At 36.7% G+C, this 15,519-nt stretch overlaps 1 protein-coding gene across 4 annotated transcripts in view; it reads left to right on the forward strand.

Annotated features, from left to right (window-relative positions):
- The window catches only part of LOC148038399 (uncharacterized), a 121,525-nt gene extending 106,338 nt beyond the window's left edge, over positions 1–15,187 (forward strand). For 3 of the 4 annotated variants that reach the window (XR_015689485.1, XR_015689481.1, XR_015689484.1), the window contains exon 12: positions 1,479–15,187. The gene's annotated coding sequence lies outside the window, so the exon portion shown is untranslated. The remainder of the gene's footprint in view (positions 1–1,478) is intronic. The other variant, XR_015689482.1, reaches the window with a different exon arrangement.
- The last annotated feature ends 332 nt before the right edge of the window (positions 15,188–15,519 follow it).

Raw genomic sequence — 15,519 nt, forward strand, 5'->3', positions numbered from 1 at the left:
TATAAGAGTATCAAATCTATCATATACACATTGCAGAATAATGTTTTTCCATCCTTCCTTGCTAACCAACTTATATGTGCAATCCTTGGATGATTTATGTTTGTTTGAATATTCCCTCTCTTCTAAGGGCCAGAGTGTTTCCACAAATTGTGCAACCAATAATTCATTACGTAGTGTGATTAGCCTAATTTTTTGTTTTACTATCCCATCATCTTAACCACTACTTCAAAGCTATGATGTTCAAGTGATCATTGTGATGTTACCATTTTCTTATATGCATTGCATTCAACTTTGTAGTTTTAAATAAGATAGATAGTCACCCTATTTCATATAATTCAAGATGTTGCTTGCTCAAGCATTGAGAGATGAATGTAGTTGTATGTGTTACAAATTTTTTTCCCAATGGATTCATCATGAATGTTTTCTTCAATCATTGTTGGGTCCCCATTCACGAGTTCGAATTACAATCTAATTTGCACACTTCATATGTCATAATGCTTGCAAAGTGTACAAGTGGATACCCACACTCATTCATAACATTGTTAAGGGAATTTTCCAAAGAGTATTTGAGTGTAAGCTTACAAGATTAAGCTTTTATCTAGTATACAAGATTCATAACTATATAAAAGCCATGAATACATCGTGGGGCATTTGTTATGGTGATTTTCTTTGTAGTTCATACTCTATTTTTGCCCACTATTTTGGTATGGAGTAACCTCTTTTATATGATTTTTTGGTTTGCATTATCAAGTTTTTGAAAGATATTTAAGAATGTGAACATCTTTTTAAGAACAAATTGCAAACCTATAAACAAGAAGAGTAAATGTATTGGAGAATTACATAAACATGAAATAGACATCATTATAAAATGTTTGTAAAGCAAACATCAATGTGATATTTGAAGAACCATATAAGTATCAAATATATACCATTACGAAAAATATTAAAAAAAATCAAATACTCAAAATCAATATACATATTTACAAGTAATGATGCAAATAAATTAAAAGATGTTACAAGAAATTTTGCTAGAGGAATTGAAAAGATAGCATCAATTAGACATGTTTGTAACAAATATTTTAGTGAAACAGGTAGATACCATTAGAGTAATTGTATCTCATCGTAAAACAAGTGGACTTCGTAAAATTTAAGGTTTTTTTTTCTTATTCATCTCGAAAAGTACCTCATTATGTATTGCTATTAATTGCAGTAAAGTATGTGCAAGATTTTTGTAAGTATAATAAACTTTCTTAAATGTCATAAATCTAAATAAAATTAATTACATGCACCATCCTTGATATGTTCACAAAGAAGCTTTTAGAAGATTAATTGTATTGTCATTCATGTCAAGGCTTGCATTATCATTTTATGAGGGGTTATCTCAAAATGTCATGTGCTAACCTTCATATCACGTTGTGGGTTGATGTGCATGTAATCGCAATATCCGTTTTGACCTTTCTCGCCTCTATTACAAGTAGGTGTCTTTGGATACAAGCTCGTCAATCTTGCCAATATCAATTGTGAAGCTCTTGCAAGGTAAGTCCGCTACTGGTTAAAGTCTTGTATCTAGTCTTGTCTTGCCTTATACTCAAGTCAAGTTGTATTTGCTATCTTGCGATTAGTCTTAACTCTTATAAGAATTCAAATTCTCTTTAGCATTATCTTGTGAATTTTGATATTGACATTTCTTGCTCATTAAGAACAGTTGTGTTGCTCATATTAATTGGCAAGACTATTATTTCACAATCTTGCCTAGCCTTAGGAAAGTCAATAATGGAAGGTGTCATCATCACCTTGTAAAGCATTCTACATGAGTAATTTGGGTTACAAGTACAATAACATCAAGCTTTATGTCCACAGGTAAAAAACCTATAATTGGATCTTTAAGAAGTAAAAGAGACGATTTACAATCTTAGATTAAGAACAAGTCTTAGTTGCTAGTAATCTCCTATAACAATACAAAAAGGAGCTAAAGTTTGGTTTACTTAAAAAATCTAATGGTATAAGTTTAAAGTTTAGGGATTTTCTACAATAAATGTGATTATACATTTGCATGCAACCAAACCATTATCTAATTGAGGCTATCCAAGCTAGGCTCGTTGGACTCTGATCTTAGATAGATAACTTTCTTGATTTGCTTTCCTTGAGGATTTTCCATTACTCTTATGACATTGATATTGTTGCATGGGAATTCTCTACAACTTTGGGGAAATCTATAAAGCAAGGGTAAACTTAGTACAATGATTAAAATCAACTTTCTTGTATGCATTGGAAACTTTGCAGCTTGCTTATGATCTAGGTTGACATGATGATGATGTTATTAGTAAATGTTGATGGGATTGAAAGATTGTATCAAAGGTCTTTTGCGAACAATGTCAAAAGCCCATTAATTGAGTAAGCTCCTTATCCAAGAAATAGAATACAATAATCTGCGATTGCATATCCTTTCTTGACACGACAATCTGTGAGTGCATGTCCTTTCTTCTTGTATTAGAAGTACTCTTCTTGAAACTTCTTACCGCGCTTCTTTTTGTCACCACATTTTTTGGTGGAGAAACCACCTTTGCCTTTTGTATTCGAAGAGAATGTAGCATCTTCATTGTTGCTCCCTTCTCGGGCTTTTAGCCTCAACTCTTCCTCGAGCGATAATGCACAAAACTCCTCAAAATTCAAAGCTTGAGGTCTCATCTGAGCATTAAGAGCAGTTATTAGTCCGTCAAAATTTTGTGGACAAATTCAAAGACACCTCCTCATCAGTCTTTTGTATCGCAGCACCAGCCATCTGGTTGCGCAGATTTTGAATCCGAGTGATGAATGCTTCAGCTTTCTCTACTTCAGTAAACTTTTTCACTGCTAGTTGTTTCTCCAAGTTTTGAATCCTTGTTTGGTTTTACGTTTCATATTGACTCCTCAGTATATTCCAAGCCTATGATGCTTTGGTTGTATGCTGAATCAAAGTCAGAACACTCTGAGAACAGCTTGTAATTAAGGCACACAATGCATTTGCATTCCTTCGTTTCCAAGCTCGTAGAAGATCTCCATTTGGGTGAATCATCACACTAGGATTTGATGGATCGGGGGTAGACTATGGTTCTATGTCAATCCTCAACATAATCTCCAAAAGCTCATAAGAATCAAGGATAGTTGTAAATTTGAATTTCCACAAGGTATAGTTTGTACCATCTAACCGCCGCTGAAGGTTGATGGATGAACCCTCAGTGTTTGAATAGCTGATACAGCAGCACCACCTCTTGCATCGCTTCGTGATGCGTCAGAACCACTTTCGGAAGACGGCATTGTTCCTCTTTGTTGTTGAAGCCGTTGCCTCTTGCGCACTCTTTGATCCCTAGAGTCCCCTGGGCTCTGATACCATATAAAAGTTACACGGTGCAACGAACAGAATTTGAGAAAGAGAGAGAGATAGAGAGTACACAACCGATAAGAGGAGAATTAGAAAATTTCTTTAGCTCTAAACAATTGATACAAAGATGGCTCTGTCCACTTGTGCGCTTCCACTGTGAAGCTTAGATGGCGATCTAGACAGAAGATACGTAAAGAGCTTAAGGCTAGCTGGAACAACTCTGATTGGGTGAAAGATAGATGATTGATGGCTGCGAAGGGGTTTAGCTTTTATAGCCCATGAAGGTGGTTAGGTCCGTATGATTGACCTACCATATGAGCCCCCACTAGTCGGCATGGAGTATTCTAGAGATCCCTTTTAACTCCTTTACCTTGCAACTTGATGCAATGTGCCTCGAGTTGCTACCAGCTTAACTACTCAATCCAACCGAAAGGGGCATTGAGCATATCTAACAATGCTTAGGGCACAATAAGAGCAGGACACACTCAAGGAGGTACCACTTGCGTATTGTTAGACCTGTCACCCTAGGTTCCATGCACATCACCCTCCCTCTACACCAACTGGGTCCTCAAGTGTGGGACAGTACCAAGGGTTTGCCCAAGGTAGATCCATCTCCCAGTTCCACAAGCATTTGCACCACACACTCCATGATAAAATAGACATACCCCAGGAAGTGCACCTTATTTTATTTTTAGGTACGTGTGAAGGCCCCACCACTAGCTTCAGGGACCCCATCATCCATGCAATACACTTCCAGACAAAGCACAACCAAACAAAAATCGGATGCAACAACCACAATTAGAAACTGAATATGAAGCTCTTATGGAATAGCACGAATGAACTTAGCCACGGAGGGTCACATGACGGATCCGACTAACACCATCTTAAATTTCAAAGAAGGGTTTGTCCACCTGTCATTCTCCAAGCATGGATCCATCTAACACCATTTTGAATTTCAATGATGAACCCACACCTCACCAACCCTCCAATACCAGGGATCATTCCATCCTCAAGAGCCTTCCAATTTCAAACATCCCTCAAATGCACCCTCAACACCGTATGCCTGCCGGTACCACCGCATGTCCAGTGTCGGAAGAAGCCCCTGGTGATCCAGCACCACCGTCCCTCTTACCACTAGCAAGTACCATTGGATTGGCACTCGTCTAGGAAGGGAGTAATGTTAATTCTTAGACGAACAAGGTGGAGCATCCAGACACATTAAAGCGGAGGACAAGGCCAAGGCAAAAGTAAAATGGAAGATGAAAACATGCCAATAAAAATATGGAAACTCAAAAAGTGTAGAAAAGTCCTACATGAAGGAGAAAGGCGAACAAGAAAAAGCGTAAGTCTTAACCCTTAAACGAAGAAGGTGGAATATCGGGAAACTCTAAAGTAGAGGACAAGGCCAAGGCAAAAGTGAAACGGAAGATAAAAACATACCAAGAAAAATATGGAAACACAAGTAGTGCAGAAGAGTCCTAGATCAAGAATAAAGTCACGTTTATTTTAATTTGCGTATACATTATAAAGAAAATTGATTTATGTTACAAATTTATTAAAAAAAACTAGCTCTAATTATGAAATTGACTCTCATTATGAAGATAATAATTATTATTAATGAGGTATTGTATACCAATTAATGAAAGAAAGACTTGGGAGACCCTCCCAAGACTAGCTTATTAAAACTATGTTTGTAGTATAGAACAACAAAAAGAACTAGCCTAGTGGATAGTCACTTGGCAATTAAGTGCACTTGGGTGACGACTGTTGGGAAGGGTGACCTCCCGGGAAGATTTTGCTACAAGCTAGTGGGAGCTTCTCGCGTGCAGCCAACGGTGCCAACGAAGGCTTTGTAGCTCGTTGCTAAGCATGCGATGCCAAGGTCTATGCCTTGGTCGTCGCCTTAGTCGTAAGTCTTGGAGTGATGGCTGCGCGACGACGTGGCATGTGGTGCTCACCCATAGATTCATACATTTTTATCTTCGCGCTACAAAAATGGAGCTCCCTCTTTGACGCCATCAATGATGTCATTAGGAGCGCTAAAGGAAAGTGTTCTCTCTTTGTCATGGATGATATAATTGAAAAATGCTAAAAAGCAAGCCTCCTCTCATTTATAATAAATTGAGTGCTTGGGGATGACTAGAAAGGGGAACAAGAGCAATGTTGAGGAGGATGAGACACTAGGAGAAGACTCTATTCCTTGAGACGAAGAGACATCATTCCATTCAACTGAAGGAAGGGGATACACAGAAGGTCTCTTATCCTCTTCTACTCTAATCCGAGAAGGAAAGACATTGAAGAACTTTATCATATTCTATCAATTCGGTTAGAAGTCATACCTCTACTCTTGTTCCTATTTCATCTACTAGAGAGAGAGAAGTATTTCTCTCCACGAGGCAAGAACCATCCGCGAGGCCTACATCATTGAATCCCGCAATAACCATCATTATCATCGAGAGCCTTACACCCTTGCCAACCCGTAGTACTGTTGTGCTCTTCTTCCACCAATTATATCTCCATCATGGCCTTGAATAAAAAGAATTCAAAAGCAGAAATTGCAAATGACCCTACTAAGGTGGAAGCAATAGTTTGGAGTTGTAAGCACGGGAGTCGCAGGCGTGGATAACAACCCTTTACCAATCGCGATACCACACGTTTTTCTATTCGAATTGAATAGAAATAAGATAAGTCTCTTAAGAGATATTGTCATCTTAGAGTATTCACTTGGTAAATGATTAGAACTCAAGAGAAAGCATGAGGAAACTATTAGGAAAACTATGAAAACCTAGAACTCAAGAGAAAGCATGAGGAATTTTAATGTTAACCCCACAGAAAATAAGACTAGTGAATTCAAGATGAATTTAGTAAGAATGAAACCTAAAGAAATTAACCGAGGATATAGTTTTAATGTAGAAGCTTTAATAGAAGTTAAAAAAAAAATAAAAAATAAGTTTTAAAAACTAACTCAAGGCCAATAAACTTAGTTACAAGAATAAACCTTAAAGTGGGAAGTTAGAGACTCCAAGATTTAGATACCCTTAGTTAAATTCCAAGGGGAAGAGTCCATTATGTGAAATTCAAGTGTCGATTGCTACTAGATTAATCATCACTTGAAAGTTGCATGATTGATTGAATTCATAACTGCTTGAAGACATCAATCTTGTTTGTGATTTTCTAGATTAGATCGTGATTGAATTAAGTATTGAAACATATAAAAATTGAGGAGCATTGTACCTTCCCCAAGGATAGGTACTGAATCCCCATACCAATAGATGATGTTTTTACCACTGCAGAAGCATGGATCGACTTCGATTGCGAGAGATCTCCCAGTAGGGATCGTATTAAGTAGGAGGTGGATAGAATGCCAAGGGGGCTATGGCTAGTAAATCCTTTACGTACCTAGGAACTACTTGGTCCCTTGTATGGTCTAAGTTCTACTTGGGACACCTAAAAACGCTAGCTAGAGGTGGATTTGATCTTGGTGACATGCAGATGCGTCGAATGAGGCAACATGTGAAATTGTAATTTTTCTCTTATATGGGCAGGGTAACACACATTATGGAACATAATCGATGAATTTGTTTTATTCTAATTGTATGTTCGTGAGTAAATTATGCAAACGAACAACTCTGTATAAAAGGATTCTTTTTAATTAATGAAGCTGTTTTTATACGTTTCACGTAATGTGGCAGGTAATTAGATAACTAAGAACTTTCATAGAGGGAAGCGGGTGGATGGATTCCCAACGAATCCAGTTCTATGGCAAGGTGGTCTTGGTTGGCCGAGAGGTTTTGCAAAAAAAAAAAACTCTAGGAAAGGTTGATTTGCTGACTTACCTAGGGTTTTGGTCTCAGAACCCAAACTTTAAATTTCTTAGGGGAAAGGTACCGCGGCTCAGCCATAGCATTGTGAGGGATTTCATAAATCCTTAGTCTGTTATTGGAAAAGAGCATTGTACTCCATGAACCAAGGGTAATGGTAGTCGCTCCTTTCGGACAAGAAGCCTCTCGAAGGACACCTTCGGATGTCAGCTAGTTATTGATAGGTGGTTGTTAGGTCAATTAGGAACCTTTAGATCGGTCTTCCATGAGTAACAATAGGACCCTTTCCCTGTGGGGTAGATGTAGGTTTATGCTAGAGTATGAATGGTGACGATTGGAAGGTAAACTCTAGGTGACTACTAAAACGTTACTCGTCATGTAATAAAGGCGAATACATTACAAATGGTATCAGAGCCAAAAAACTATAAAAACTTGGTAATTGTAGTGTGAGATGTGAGATGTTCTCCCCTTTCTCTTGCTGATATATGTTTTTAAAAATCCTACCTAGAGAGACAAAGATTGGGAGCAATTCCTAGTTTTTTGAGCAATGTTTACGTCGACAATGCATTCTACGGATTATGGATGGAGAATGCAAGTAATGCAGGTTCTAGATCGTATCTATGATCCTTTTCCAATATACCGGGAAAGACGCTGGATGATAAGCGGTGAATATTGTTATATAAATACAAACCGTCTTGCCTTCCTTCAGACCGATTTGAAGAGGATAAGATGGATGGAAAACCTTAAAGTCATAAAGGTGATCATCAAGTTAAAGCTAACAGAAGAAGTCCTAATTTGGTGAAAACAATGGTGTAAAGACCAAGGAATCTCTGAAGCGTCTGTTAGTTGGGACGCATTAGAAAATGTAGTGCGAGGCCCATATCTCTCGACAGTATACCGCACGCAAAAGATGAATGAATTCTTTGGTTTAAAGCAACTTGAAATGACACTAGAAGCCTATTACTTGAAGTTTGTAACACTTCTCAAGTATGCACCACCGTCTATGGATATTGCGCAGCAAGTATCCTAGTTTTGCCATGGATTGGATGATCCCTTGAGCACAGGACTTGAAGCAATGTGTCCATCTGACCTCCAAGGTGTATTGATAAGAGGAAGACCGATTGTATAGGAACTCCAATCCAAATCAGGAAACAATAAGCCTTGTAATAATAAGTTTTAAAACAAAAATATAACTAGGGGCTATGTAAAAAGGTCAATTCCAATATGCTAATAGCAAGAAGGCTAAGACGTCGGCGGTGGAGAACTTTACTGGTGGTAACAAGGATACTTTCAGCTGCCATTATTGTAATGAACTTGGCCACATCCAAAGGCGATGCCGCCCAAAACTCAGACAGAATGAACGCCAAAGCAAGTTCAGTAACGACCAAAGCCGAACAGCCACAACTAGAGGAAGACTTGCTGGTAAAATTCTCAAGGAAGTAGAAGATGATGAAGGTCCCACCTTGGAAATTGACATGGAGAGAGCGAGAATTCATACCTCTCTCTTCAAGAAGGGACCACATCAACAATGCTTGGTGATTCAAACACCATCAACCTATTATAGTAAACCCTTTAAAATTTTGATTGATTATGGAAGCACACATTCATAAATATCACCAAGGTGTGCTAGAAAACTAGGCATAGACACAATGCATGCACTTGGGCTAATAGTTGAGTTAGCTGATGGAAAAGAAGTTTCCTCAACACAACGGACAAGTAAGGTGGAGTTTAGTCTAGGTGGCAATTAAACCAGCATGCAATTTAGAGTGATGAACTTGGGAACGTATGAGTGCCTATTAGAAATGGACTGGTTAATTCCCAATGACGCTCATATTCATTGTGAAAAGGGCCAAGTCACATTCTTGAATCTTGTAGGACAAGTGACCACATAGGGAGAAGCAGGGAAACCAAAGATTCAATTCGTGAAAGCTTTTCACATCGCTAAAGGTTTAGGAAAAAGGTTACTTGTATACCTAATCAAATTTAATAAGATTCAATAGGATAAAGAAGCCAAATATAAACCGTTGTGGCTTAGGGAATATGTTGATGTATTTCGTGAAGAAATAACTAAACTTCCACCATAGAGAGAAGTCGACCACGAAATCAAGCTAGTACTAGGAGCTACACCATTTGCAAAGGGACCATATCGAATGTTTATTCCGGAACCCATAGAACTAAAGGAACAACTTAAAGAGCTCTTAGGTCAGGGATACATTAGACCTAGTAACTCACCTTGGGGAGCTCTCGTTTTATTTCAAAAAAATAAGGATGGGACTCTTCGTCTCTGCATTGATTATTAAGGGCTAATCAAGTAACAATCAAGAATAAGTATCCGATTCCAAGGATGGACGAATTACTTGATCGACTACAAGGAGCGAAGATTTCCTCCAAGATTGACAGGGTATTACCAGATCACAATCAGGCAAGAAGATATCCCAAAAAATCACTTTTAGCACAAGGTACGATCATTATGAGTTTATCATAATGTCATTTGGATTAATAAACGCCCTTGCTACCTTCAACAGATTAAGACAAGATATATTTAGACCTTATCTTGATGATTTCATCCTTATATTCTTTGACGACATCTTAATATATTCCAAGGATGAAGGAAGTCGGGAGTCACAATAACGGACAGTTCTTCAGACAATGCGGATTCAGAAGCTGTATGCTAATAATAAGAAGTGTGCGTTCTTTAAGATACAAATCGAGTATTTAGGGTTTATAGTTTCAGCAAAGGGAATACCAGTAGATCTGAACAAGGGCAAAGATGTACAAGATTGGCCGCCTCCAACCATTGTAAGCGAAGTTTGTAGCTTTTTAGGTTTAAGAAGATGTTATTGAGCCTTTATCAAGAATTATGCCTTGATTGTTGCACCCCTCACCGACCTACTCAAGAAGCAATTTGCCATTAAATTGACTTGAGTTGGACAGTCTAGCTTTGACATGCTTAGTCACAACCCCGATCCTCAACCTGAGCTTGGCAAAGAATTCAAAGTGGTGATCGATGCGAGCTCTCTCGCTTTGGGATGCTTACTCATGCATGAAGGACATGAAGTAGTATATTCCTCCGGAAAATTGAAGACTCACGAGAGAAATTATGCTATTCATGACCTGGAATTACTCGCAATTATCCACGCTCTTAAGTTATGGAGACATTATCTACTCGGGAAGAAATTCTCAGTGGTAAGACCATAAAATTCTTAAATGGATATTCACTCAACCAGATCTAAATATGAGGCAACATTGGTGGACCAAAGTTTTCTAAAAGTTTGATTTTGAGATCAAATATAGACCGGGCAAAGATAATGTAATCGCAAATGCTTTAAGCCACAAACCATTCCTCAATGCACTTATCTCAGAAGAACCTCTTAGAGCTCAAACACTAGCTACAATGATATCAATGCCTAGCAATCCCATCATCGAGCTAGCAATCCCATCATCAAGCTAGCCAAGGAGAAGGAAATTCAAAATAAAAAGCAAACTCCCAAGCTTAAGACAAAGTATCTTAACTTCTTTGTTGATGAAGGGCTTGTTTACTTCAGGATAAGATTATGTATTCCTTCAAGTTAAGAACTTGAAAAGATACTATTGAAAGCTAATGATTACCCATTTTTATGACATCCTGGCTATGCCAAAAACGCTTAATGTAGTCAGGAAAAGCTATCACTGGAAAAAGATCATAAGTGACGTACTTAAATATGTAACTGAATGCTTGAGTTGCCAACGAATAAAAGCTGAACAAGTTAAGCTGCCAGGAAAGCGACAACCACTTGATATTTCTCATATGAAATGGGAATTCATTAGTATAGATTTTGTAGTTGGATTACCTTTAGTTCAAGGAGGATACAACTCGATCATGGTAACTGTGGACATGATGACTAAGGTTACCCACCTTATTTTGGTCATAACGAGTTACAAAGCCTCAGATATTACCAGGTTATTTGTCAAAGAAATCTTTAGACTTCATGGACTATAAAAAAGAATTATCAACGATCGTGATTATCTATTCACTTCGCATTTTTGGAAGGGTTTATTTGAAGCTCTTAGTACACAGCTTTGTTTTAGTACAGCTTATCACCCTCAAACGTATGGGCAGACAGAGGGTGTAAATGAGGTCATTGAAGACATACTTAGGGCATATTGTTACAAAGAACCTAGACAGTATCATAGGGCCTAATCTTGATCATATTCTTGATGATCAATAAGTTGTAATGCCGAGCCAAGGTTTACTTGAACTTCAACTTGATAGAATCTTGGATGTAAAAGAAAGAATCCTTAGGAATAGGACCCTTAGAGAATATCTCATCCAGTGGAAAGATGATCTTGAAGAGGATGCCACTTGGGTTGACGAGGTAACCCTTATGAAAGAATACCCCTAGTTTCTCTCGAGATGAAGATATCTCGATTTCTCTAAGGAGGGAAGAATTTAATGTCCCCATTACTTAGTTTATTTTAATGTGCGTTTACATTTAAAAAAAATTAATTTATGCTGCACATTTATTTTAAAAAATAGCTCTAATTATAAAACTAACTCTCATTATGAAGATAATAATAATTATTCATGGGGTATTATATGCCGGTTCATGGAAGGCTTGGGAGACCCTTCCAAGACTAGCTTTTTAAAACTATGTTTGTAGTGTAGAACAACAAAAAGAACTAGCCTTGTGGATAGTCACTTGGCAATTAAATGCACTTGGGTGACGACATTGCTGAGATGGGTGACCTCTCGGGAAGATTTTCCTACAAGCTAGTGGGAGTTTCTTGTGCGTAGCCAACGGCACCAACGAAGCCTTCGTAGCCGATTGCCAAGTATGCATTTGGGAATGGATGTGTATCTATGGTATGGAAGAATCTCTCCAGCATGTGTTTGCGAATGGATGCCTAGCTGCAAAGGTTTGGACACTAGTTTTTAGCTACTTTTCTTAGATTGTAGAAGAGGAGAAAAACCTTCAGTCTTGGGTGCTACGGCTTTTTGATTCCTCCAACAAGCACTGTTATCTCACTACGCAGTCAATTAGATTAGTGGCTTTAGAGCTCATTTGGCATACCAGAAATGAGAGGGTCTTCCAAGACATTAGTTACACTCCTAGTTGCATGGAGAAATTGTCTAAAGCTAGTTATATTTGGGAACTTGTTGGTAAGGGAAGGGTTTTGAGTGCCCATGTTGTGCCAAAATACTCTCTTTTGTGAGGCCATAAGTTCTATGTAATCGAGGTTTTCTTTGTTATTGTATACTCTCTTTTTGTGTGCAATATACTTATGTTTCTAAATAATTATAAACTTTACCTAGATAAGTAAAAGGTATTTCAATAATTATAGACTTTACCTAGATAGTTGACCCAAAAAAAGAATATTTTAAAATTTTAAAATTGTCAAGTTTGGAGAAAGTTATAGATGAGGGAGGCCTTTCGGAAGTTTTTGGCTTCCCTAACCTACAACTAAAATAATTTAATTTTGACTATTTGATTTTTTTAAATATTTCTTATAGTTCTACCTATTTGATGTTTATACTATGCCTTAAAACATTATTTCTTTACGTTGTTTAATATGGCGACGCTTATAAGTGCCTTTAATAGATTGACATTTACTTTATTAACATTTCATGTAATTCTATTTATTTAAAGTTTTTTTGGTTCTCTAATACTTAGATTTTTATGCTTATAATAGTGTGTATTTGGTTTTTAAAAAGAGGTATATATTCCCAAACGACTTTATACATTTCTAATTGGACAAGGGTACATGTGAAGTTTACTAGGCCACAAGGTGTTCATGTTTTAAAACATTCCTATTTTGCAAACAAAGAAAGCATGTTAGTATGGTTGACCCCCCAACAAAGACGATGGGCATAGAGAGTGCAAAATAAAGAGATGGCAATACCATGGGAACACCCTTTGGTATAGGAGTCCATGCTTCCTTATGGCTCTATTCGTATAGAAGATATTGTTCTTCTCATTAACTTGTATTGTGTGATTTTTTATGTCATTACTTTGTTTTTGAAAAATCATTATTGTATTATTGCTAAAATGTAAGATGATTATAACAATGCTATTAGGAAATATGAGAGTTGCCTTGTAGCATTAAATCTACTTGAGGTAATGTATGAATTTAAAATAAAGTAATTTATTAATAAAGAAGAGAATAAGCTAAGAGAGAAGGATGGTAAATAGCTCTCTATAGCCAATCCAAATAGTTTTTTGTGATTGTACTTGATTTAGAATGTAATAATACCACAATGTTTGTTACCAAGAACAAATTATATACCACTTGTAATGTGAACATGGGACTTGGAATGTCAATGTGGAAGATTTCACTTGCATTATGAAATGTAAAGTTCATCAGATTAAGTCATGTATGTCATGTCGTAAATATAATAAGAAAAAATAGATATTGATCACATGACAGTAATGAAGGCAAAGAATACCTCTGTAGTACACCTTGCATGCATGAACAATTTTGCAATTGCACAAGACGAGGTTTCCTCATACACCTTGCATACATGAACAATTTTGCAATTGCACAAGACAAGAGGTTTCCTCATTCCACATTTGAGGAGTTCTTAAAGATTTGGGCATTGCAAATTAATGGGATTCACTTTGTCTAAAAGCTTCAAGGCTTCTTCAAAGACACCTTGATGTTTGAAAGTTATTCTCTATTTTTCTTGGAGATATTAAGAATGTAAGGGATGCCAAGAAGATGTTTAAGTTGACCCAAGTAAGGCAACTTGTTTTATAGGGTTTTATAAATGGTAGTTTCTATTTGCTTAAATCTTATCTTAGCTAGATTATTTTTATTATTAGTTAGCAAGATGGTGGTTCCAAGTTGGTTCCTCTTGTTATTGGTTGAATTGGTTCTCGCAATTACTTGTTTTGGATGCTGTGGCTATTCAAATAAGTATTGAATATGGTTGTGTATTACAAGAAAGTATTGGATTATAAACCTTCCCTCTTGTGGAGGAGTAGATGAATGTGCTTAGTGAAATTTAATGTAATCAAAGACTTTGTTAGAATAGGGCTATGGAATTGGGAAATGCATGAGTAATCTTGGTGGATAGGCTATCATTTGAATTATATTTCTTGATAAGCAATTGAGTTCTAAAAAAGTAAATATTTTGTTTTCAATGCTTCTTTGAAACTATTTTGAGAGTATAATGGTTTTATGTTGTGATCTTTAATTTGCTTTGCATTATTTTATTAGTTTTAATAAAGGGATTTAAGGTGGAGACTAGAATTGTTTCTCCACAAGAGTAGTATTCAAGATTGGTGAAGTAAATTCGTATTATTATTATGCCAAAGGTCCTTAGTGTCAAGAAGGAAGATGCAAAGGGTATATTTATTGCAATTGTACGTCTCCTAAATATGATTGATGCTTAAATGTAAATATATGGAAATTATTGTATGTTTTTTGCTCTCAACTTTCCAATGGAGGTGTACATTTGATAAACTTAGTCAATAAATACAAAAAGTTGATGATAATATCACGAGTATAAGAAATTGGTGCATTCATATTTTGCTTCTTCAATTATGACATGTATCCTCATGATAGTGTGTTCATTTGAGTTGGCTAGGCTTTTATTTGTTGATATTTTGACATGTTTACTTGTTGAAGGGCTTAACAATGAATGTTTTCTATGTTCTAATGATTTTTAGTAAATGTTTTATCATTTAAAGTACTCCTTATTCATTATCCTTCAATATATATTTTTGTGTTTTGTTCATTTGTTTAAAAGGGATTCTTGAGTGGAATAGGTTTTTCACTAAAGATTGTCATAAGGGTAATGGACATGGTCCACCAATTCTTGGTTAATGAAGAATTTGTGATGACATTGGGGCTTGCACGACTTTGATAAAGTGCTTAGAGATGACTGTACTGTAGGCTTGAAGCTTCATCACACATTACCTCTTATGTGCAATCATAATTACAAGCATTTGACATTTAGGAGGACGTATAATTGATCATTAACCAATCCTTGATGATGGATTGCTTTATCATAAGGCATGTGAATTGTTGGTTTACTTGCAAATACCTTGTTTATCTTATAAGTTGATTTCTTAAACGAGAAGCAATGCACGTGTCTATGTATGAGAAAGAGACTGGTGAGATAGTGGGTCGATTCAATTTCATTGCTACTCATAACTAGCTACAGAAGATATACAATGTTTGGCAGTGCTTTGAGTGCACCATGGTAAATGGTGCTATTATTAGAAGTGAAGCGAAAAGAGCACTTGATTTTTACAGGTAGAGTGGTTGGTGGTTCGTGTTGTTGTCTTGTAAGAGTTAGTATATCTAGCAAAACTTAATGATGCTTCTTTTTTTAGATGGCTTTTTGACTACCTT

This window comes from Lygodium microphyllum, chromosome 3, assembly GCF_053477565.2.
Source record: "Lygodium microphyllum isolate KBCC chromosome 3, Lygodium_microphyllum_v1.1.10, whole genome shotgun sequence".
Taxonomy (NCBI): Eukaryota; Viridiplantae; Streptophyta; class Polypodiopsida; order Schizaeales; family Lygodiaceae; genus Lygodium; species Lygodium microphyllum.